Source organism: Sorghum bicolor, chromosome 3 (assembly GCF_000003195.3).
Source record: "Sorghum bicolor cultivar BTx623 chromosome 3, Sorghum_bicolor_NCBIv3, whole genome shotgun sequence".
Classification (NCBI taxonomy): domain Eukaryota; kingdom Viridiplantae; phylum Streptophyta; class Magnoliopsida; order Poales; family Poaceae; genus Sorghum; species Sorghum bicolor.
Window position 1 is genome coordinate 48,963,595 of NC_012872.2, and position 9,344 is coordinate 48,972,938.

General features: G+C 43.4%; 1 long non-coding RNA gene across 1 annotated transcript; it reads right to left on the reverse strand.

The window, feature by feature from the left end:
* Positions 400-1,316, reverse strand: LOC110434155. The gene is made up of 2 exons (XR_002451636.1): positions 738-1,316; positions 400-641 (listed from the first exon to the last, which is right to left on the reverse strand). It is a non-coding gene; the product is annotated as an uncharacterized LOC110434155 (long non-coding RNA).

The following is a 9,344-nucleotide window of genomic DNA, read 5'->3' on the forward strand; positions in this document are numbered from 1 at the left end:
AGGTCGCACTACAAGAAACACATGGCTTTTTAACGTTCAGTTACGTCACAATATATGGAATTTATGTTACAAATTAAGATTTGTGACATCAAGTTGACAAAAACCAAAACGTGGAAAAGCCCGCGTCATAAAATGATTATATGACATTTATTTGGTTCATGTCACAAGCATATGACATTGGTTTATTGTCACAAAATCATAGGCCTTGCCACGTGGCAGTTGACATGGCAGGGAGAAAAAATGTCACAAAAATGAGTTTTGGCCCACTAAAGCCCACATAGCTCATGGGGCTGAAATCTATTTGGATTGGTATTAGCTGATCCATTATTTTGAATTACAGCTCATATAAATTTTGAGCCCACAACAATTCAGCCCATATATTTTTTTTTGTCCTCACAATGCAGCCAACTGTTTCAGTCCACATATTTCAGATCATTTTTTTCCAAACCCAGAAAATTTACATCAGTATAGCAAAAATTTACATCAGAAATTTCCAGTCACATGTCCAGAAATTTACATCAGTATAGCAAAAATTTACATCAGAAATTTAAATCAGAACACATCCATCACCACCGGGATCCATTTTTGCATCGGAGAAGGAAGTCAAATCCATGTGCTTGACAAAATCTTGATCGGTAGTTCTGTGCAATGGATGAGCTGCTATGAGAACAAAAAAAAAGTTCCATATTTCAAATACCAAATGCATCGTTGAATAGTCAGAGAGTGGGTATCTGTACCAGATCGATGAAGTGCTCTACCCGTGAGGCCATGACGGAGCACAGGGCTAGCGGCTACTCGTCCTCCTCTCGGATCCAAAAAGATTTGCGCCGTCCAGATCCAAACCTCCACGGGAGGCAGCTACCAGCTTCAACTAGCACAGAAGGACAGTGGCGAGCTCGGCAGCTCATGCAGCCAGGCGTCCTCACTGTAGTTGTAAGTATGCAGTAGGATTAAGACTAAAGAGGAAGAGGAAGAAGCATCACCGGCCGTCACCACCATGGACGAATAGCAGAGGTTGCCGCGGTCGGCGTCAGGAAAGCCGGCTCTCCAGCCTCGTGTCGCGCGTGCCCTCGCCCACGCGGCCACGCGACTCGCGAGTTTGGGCAGGGTCGCAGGCGCCTCGCAGCCTCGCAGGGGAAGTGGCCGTCATGATCCCACTCTCACCATCTCACGGATTCGCGGTCGCGGTCGGCGTCAGGCAGGCAGGCAAGGGCGCAAGGCGGCTCTCCAAACTCTAGCGGACAGCGGTGCTGGTGCATGTGTTGTGCAGTTGTGCGCCGGCGGCTGGACTGGGAGAGTGGAAAAATGATAGAGAGAGGTGCTCTAGGGTTTCAATCCTATTTATACTTCTTGTTATTGGGCTGGGCTGAATCATATTATTTGGGCTCTGTTACACAAGATTCAACACTGGAGCTGGGTAAAATAAACCCATGGGTATGCCGGTATGGGTACACTAGGAACATACCCGTATCCACAAACCCAATGAGTATGAGTTTGTTCCCATTAACAAACTCATGGGTATAAATATTGACTCATGCCCGTGCCCTAATAAAGATTTTAAATTTTAAATTAATTTATGAGAATTTCGAATCAAATTTTGGAATATTAGATGGATTCAAATTAAAAATACATCAAAAATAAAGTTGTAGAACTCATCGATATCTACAAATTTTGTTTTGGCAAATTCTCCATCTGACTTTGTTTAAACAACTCAAAATTTGAATTTCAAAGTACGAGAACTTTAAATAGAATTTTCAGATAGTACATTAGTTTATTTTCAACATGCACAATTTATTTTTAAAAAATAATAAAATAATTTGTGACACACAAACAAGCCTTGTGACACAGAAATATTGTCGCTAGATGAAATTTGACTTGTTAAATGACATTTATTGTGACATACAACTTTTTATTGTCACTAAGTCACAGTGCCTAAAATATAATGTCACAAAATGGATGATATAGTGACATTATGACCATTGTCATATTAAAAACGTTAAAAAGCCACACATTTCTTGTAGTGTCGGTTCCTGCACACATGACTCACCATACGATCTACATCAGTGTTAAGTTCGCTCGGGACCTTCGTCCCTCATTGTCTGAAGGTCGAGGGTGCGGAGGTTTGGCGTTTGCGAACGAGCTAAATCCTTTCTCTTTGACGCAGCTGGGGGTGAAGGCGTGGTTGAGTCTCCAACAGTTCCCTCCTTTTGAGCGTGGGGGCACTCATGCGGGCCATATGCTCAAAAGCTCATACCTTCCCCCACTAAGTTTAGTGCATCGGAGGTCCCGCCTTCCCCCTGGTGCGCAAGATGTGTCTGCTGAGATTGACCGTTTATCGGATTATTTTGTTGACTTAACTAATCGCTATGATTGTGCCGGTTGTGACGCGACGGTTTTTTTCATAGATTGCGCCCTACAGTTTGTACAGGTAGCCATTGCGTGCCTCCTCAATGAATTGCACCCAACAGTTTCTGTTGGTAGCTTGTCACACCCATATTTTAAGAACAAAATAGGATGCATAAAAGACTCATATGTGCCCCAGAAACAGTCGCACACATAAGTAGACAAATCTCAAATGTACCATAGCAGTGTTTATTACATAGCGGAATATATATCGAATCACATAGTCTTATACGAAAATGATAGCATAAAGTAAACAACGCTCTCGACGGAAGCTCCACACAGGGACACTGTTGACTGGTTGACTCCAAACCTAGTACTCATTACGGTAATCCTCATTCCAGTCATCTTCAATATCATATCCTGAGGCGTTGGGAAATTGCAAGAGTGAGCACATATCGTACTCAACAAGTATAACCAGGGGTTCATGAGGTTCAAAAAGCTGACACTGGTTTGACTGCATTTAGCTTTTAATGGTGGATAGCATATTCATAGTTAAATAACAATTGTCAAGGTAGCATATATAATCCATTTATCCCATGATCAAAAGTAAGCATAATTAACTCATAGCATAAACGATAATCAAATGTACATAATAACATAACAAGCTCATCATCTTAATGTAGATGTCGCCAAGGCCGCTCCTGACCGTGAGCTCGGCTAGTATACCAGTTTTACACTCTGCAGAGGTTGTACATCTTTACCCATGAGTTATGATTTACCCTTTCGCCCGAGGTAGCTAATCTCTTAACCCCCTTCCTAGGGAGGTCGGCAGGGATCACTATGAAGCCTTTCAAAAGTTCGTCTAACAAGTTAGGGCCGCAAGGTTTCCTTTGCGCGCAGATATAGAGCCCCCCTTCCGATGGCACAATGACTCGCAGCCTATACTCATACAGACAGAGGCCACACTATACCCAAAACGGTTCAGCCCCTCCGCCCTTTCGGGTAACCGCTAACAAGCTAGAAAAGGGCTTCATACTGAGCTAAAGCCAGAGCCATAATAGCCCTCATGGTTGCACTGTTATCCCGGGTGATCACGTACAGACAAGATCTCATACAGTTATTTGTCATTCTTTTATGTTCATTGCATAGCGATTAATCATCTTACAAGATCATGGATTATATCAAGCACTAGCACATCTACACCAAATGCATATCAAGTAGGTAGCAAGGAATACAGGTAACAATCATCTATGATTTTGCTAAGGTCGACAAGGTGATAGCATGCATATGATATATATATGTATAGTTAATAGTGAATAGGTAACAAGGATGATCCCAAGTTATACTTGCCTTGCTCAAGGCCCTCCTGAGCCTGCTGGTCCTCAAAAGCTTGGTCTTGGTCACCAACGTACGGCTCACCGTCTAAGCCCAATCATCAATCAACAACACGCGATCCAATGTAGACAATCATACACGAAGCAAACAAAATATAATTAGAACAATACACCAAACAGTGGTAAAACAAATATAAAAGTTTATCAAAATATTCTACGCAGCGCTACGATCACACAAACGTAAAGTTCACGAAAATCGGAATTAAAACGTGAAAGATATGAATTTTCTAAGCTTTCCTATAGAGAAATAATTAATTAAATGCTACTGCAGAATTAAAAGGTTTCAAAACAGTAAACTAATATTTCTAACGTGTAGAGATCGTAAATACGAAACCAATGGAATTTGAATGGACAAAAACGGAGTTAAAATGATCATTTTATAAGCATTATAAATTCAGTGGCAAAACTGTAAATATTAGAAACATAATCTGAGCTGAACCGATCCTGAATACGTTTTCAAACTCAGAAAGCGTAATCCATCAAAGGCGCTAAGGGCTGCGGGTGGATTCCTGGAAAGTCCCAGGGACTCTTTAGCAATTTTTACAGCCGAAGGGGTACGCTTCTTTCTGAGCCCTTGATCGCCGATCGGGCGGTTGGTGTTCCTTCCAGGGCCGAGCCCGGCCGACCGGCCGCCGGGACAGAGCCTCCCGCGGCGGTGCGCCATGGGCGCCGCCCAGGACTCGCCGGAGACCGCGGGTCGCGCGATTCCGTGCACTAGGGAACAAAAGGATGACATCAGGCGAAAGAGGGGCTCACCGCGAACACGTCTGGGGGCGTTGCTCGGCCTGGGAAGGAGCAGAGAGGGTTGACGAGCTCCGAGCTCTCGGCGAGATCGCGTCCTTGAAAAAAAACGGCGGCTAAGGTTGCTAAACCGTGCGGAGATGCAAAGGGGAAGCTGCAAGATTGGGGAGGACGTTTTATAGCGCTCGGTTGACGCATTAGGCAAGGAATATCCCGCGGATTACGGGATTGAGTCGGTCGGGGAAGAAGGAAATCCTTCTCGGTCACGCGCGAGGAGGGTGACGGTGCTGCCATGTGGGCCCCTGGTGTCAGCGGGTGAGTGGGACGGGGCCCGGGTGTCAGCCAAAGACGGAGAGAGGGGAGAAGGATGAGGCGCGCGTGGGCTTGCTGGGCCGGGGAAGAGACTGGGCCGAGGGGTGAGAGGGGGGGTTCGGCCGGGGTTTCTTTTTTTTTTTTGTTCCAAGACCATTTCCAAAAGGCTTTTTGAATAAAGTTTGAGAGCAAATAAATTCCAACAAATGACAACAGCTCAATCAAACAAAGATGCTCCAGCATGAATGCAAATTCATGTTTCTAAATTATGATGAATTTTAATTTCAACAAAATTTGTTTGTTTACTAACTTAAATGCTCACAAAATATTCAAATAAATCAAATTAAATCCTATTACTTGAAAATCAAATTTTAGGTGTTACAAACTCTACCCCCCTTAGGAGAATCTCGTCCTCGAGATTGAACGGTGCTTACTCGAACAGATATGAGTATGACTTCCTCAGATCATCCTCTCTTTCCCAAGTTGCCTCCGCTTCCGAATGCCGATTCCACTGTACTTTGCACATTCTGATGACCCGACTTCTGGTGACTCTCTCAGCTGTCTCCAATATTTTGACCGGATACTCTTCATAAGTGAGGTCACCTTTAACAGAGAGTTCTTCCAATGGTAGTTGCTCCTCAGGTACACGCAAACACTTCTTAAGTTGTGACACATGGAACACATCGTGCACACCTGACAAACTTCCAGGCAATTCCAACCGATATGCTACTTCTCCACGCCTTTCTAATACTTTAAACGGACCAACATACCTTGGAGCTAGCTTTCCCTTCATATTAAACCTCTTCACACTCCGTATAGGTGACACTTTCAGATAGACATAATCACCTACTTCAAAAGCCAACTCTCTCCTACGCGTATCTGCATAGCTTTTCTGACGAGATTGAGCAACTCTCAAGTTATCCCGAATGGTCCGCACTTGTTGTTCTGCATGTCTAAGCACATCTGTCCCAAACACCTGAGTCTCTCCCGTCTGATTCCAAAACAAAGGTGTCCTGCACTTCCGACCATATAGGGCCTCGAACGGTGCCATGTTAAGACTTTGCTGATAGCTGTTGTTGTAGGAGAATTCTGCATATGGCAAACTCTTGTCCCAACTAGCCCCATACTGCAAAGCACAAGCTCTCAACATATCCTCCAATATCTGATTGATCCTCTCAGTCTGTCCATCTGTCTGTGGATGATATGCTGTGCTGAAATTCAACTTGGTTCCCAACGAATCATGCACTGCTTTCCAAAAGTGAGATGTGAATTGAGTACCCCTATCTGACACAATCTTCTTTGGTACCCCATGCAAACAAACAATTCTCTCCATATACAGCTCAGCTAGGCGTTCTCCAGTGTACTTAGTTTTAACAGGTATGAAGTGAGCAACTTTAGTCAAACGATCTACTATCACCTATATTGAGTCATACCCTCTCTGTGTTCGTGGTAAACCCACTATGAAATCCATACCCACTTCTTCCCACTTCCATTCCGGAATCTTCATTGGTTGCAACAGTCCAGCTGGCCTCTGATGTTCAGCTTTCACTCGCTGATAAGTATCACACAAAGCAACATACTCAGCTACATCCCTCTTTAAACCATACCACCAGTACTTCTGTCTCAGATCTAGATACATCTTAGTGCTCCCAGGGTGAATGGAATATGCTGACTCATGAGCCTCTCTTAGAATCGTATCACGAATAGCCTTCACTTCAGGAACACATATCCTTTTTCCAAACCACAATACACCATTGTCATCTATTCTGAATCCTGGTGCTTTGCCTAATGCCACATTCTGTGCTATCTCCTTTAGTTTCTCATCTTCCAATTGTCCTTTCAATATCTCTTCCTCTAGAGTAGGAGTGACCTCAATTTCCATAGCATTCACTACAATTCCCAAGTTCAAATGTGCAAATTCAGCACACAACTCCTCAGATTCAGGTGTCGCCTGTAGCTCATTAGCATATTTCTTTCTGCTAAGTGCATCAGCTACGACGTTCGCCTTTCCAGGATGATAATGCACTTCCAAGTCATAATCCTTTATCAGTTCCAACCATCTTCGTTGCCTCAAATTCAGATCTGTCTGGGTGAAGATATACTTCAAACTCTTATGATCAGTGTATATGTCACTCTTATGCCCAATCAAATAGTGTCTCCAAATCTTCAATGCATGAACCACAGCTGCTAACTCCAAATCATGAGTAGGATAATTCAGTTCATGTTTCCTCAATTGTCTAGATGCATAAGCAACAACTCTACCTTCTTGCGTGAGAACACAACCCAAACCCAGACGAGAAGCATCACAATAGATAGAGAAACTCTTACTCAGATCTGGCAAAACCAACACAGGTGCAGTAGTCAATCTCTTCTTAAACTCCTCAAAACTAGCTTGACACTTATCAGACCATACAAATTTAGCATTCTTCTCCAACAGAGCAGTCATAGGCTTTGCAAGTTTTGAGAACCCTTCAATGAACCTACGATAATAACCAGCCAAACCAAGAAAACTGCGAATTTCACTTACATCAGTAGGTGGTTTCCAATTCAACACATCTCTCACCTTACTAGGATCCACTGCAATACCACCATTAGAGACAACATGACCAAGAAAAGAAACTTCCTCCAACCAAAACTCACATTTACTACGCTTAGCATACAACTTATGTTCTTTAAGTTTCTGTAAGACCAATCTCAGATGCTCAGCATGTTCTTCCTTGGTTTTAGAGAATACCAGAATATCATCAATAAAGACCACCACAAACTTATCAAGATACTCCATAAATACTTTATTCATCATGTACATAAAGTAAGCTGGTGCATTGGTCAAACCAAAAGACATAACTGTATACTCATATAACCCATACCTTGTTGTGAAAGCTGTCTTTGGTATATCTGAATTCCGAATCTTCAATTGATGATAACCAGAACGCAAATCAATCTTAGAGAACACACAAGCACCTCTTAACTGATCAAATAAGTCATCGATCCTAGGCAAGGGATATTTATTTTTGATAGTGACCTCATTAAGTGACCGATAATCAACACACATCCTCTGACTACCATCCTTCTTATCAACAAAGATAACTGGTGCACCCCATGGTGATGAACTAGGACGAATGAACCCTTTATCTTGCAATTCCTTAATTTGTTTCTTAAGTTCTTCTAGTTCATTAACCCCCATTCTATATGGTCTTTTAGCTATGGGTGCAGTACCAGGTAGTAATTCAATAATAAATTCAATGTCTCGGTCAGGTGGCATACCTGGCAGTTCATCTGGAAAGACATCCGGAAACTCATCCACTACCAAATTCTGAGGATCAACATCTTCATTCAGTTGGTTCACCTTGGCTGTGAGTGGTGCTTGCACTGTTACATTAACACTGATTCGTTCTCCCTTTGGTGTTGTTAGAGCCACTACTCTCTCTTTGCAATTAATATTTGTTTCATGTTGCTTCATCCAATCCAAACCCAAGATCACATCTATGCCTGAAGTTCTCATAACCATGGGGCTGATAGGAAAATCTACCCCCCTTAAAGAAAGACTTGCTGAGGGGCAACGTAAAGAAACTGGTATAGTCCCACCCGGTGAATTAACTAACATAGGGGTGTTCATTGCAACAAGAGGAAGGCTATGAACTCTAACAAATGCTTGTGATATGAAAGTATGTGAAGCTCCAGAATCAAATAAAACTGTAGCAGGGATAGAGTTGATGCTGAACGTACCCATCATGATTTCTGGTCCCTCCTGAACAGTTTCTGCTGCCACGTTGTTCACCTTTGCTGAATTAGGAGTGGATCTCCGGTCGTTGTACTGCGGATTAAACTTCTCTGGGCAATCATAGGACATATGCCCTTCCTTCCCACAACGGAAACACCTGGTAGGATTGTTAGAAGCACTCCTTTTCATGGGGGTAGCACCTGAATTCCCGGTGCGAGGTGTTTGCTGACTAAACTGCTGCTGTCGGGGGTTACGTTGCTGGAATGGAGGACGTTGGTTCCCACTCTGCGACTGATTCTGGAAACGCTGGGGTTGTTGGTTGCGGTTCCACTGACTAACTGGTCCCTGGAACCTCTGCTGATGACCTTGATGAGAACTGAAACGCTGACGGTTGTTGCTCCCAGATCCTTGTGCCAGCATCCTTCTCTTCTTATCCTGACTCTTCCGCATATTATCAAGCACAATGGCACGATTCACAAGAGCTTGGAAGGTAGGATAAGTGTTTCCTGCCAACTGCAACCTAAGTTCATAGTACAAGCCCTTCATGAATAGACGCTGCTTATCAGCATCTTCCCTGACATCATTTGGAGCATAGCGAGCCAACTGTTCAAATGTGTCATGATATTCTGCCACAGTCATGGAGCCCATCCTGAGTGATCTGAATTCTTCTTGTTTGAGCTCCATCACTCCTTCATTTATATGTCGAGCTCTGAAGTCCCTACAGAAATCCAGCCATGTGACAGGAGGAGCATTGTTGGGACGAGTAGCTTGATATGACTCCCACCATGTTTGAGCTGCCCCCTGAAGCTGTCCAGAAGCATACAACACCTTCT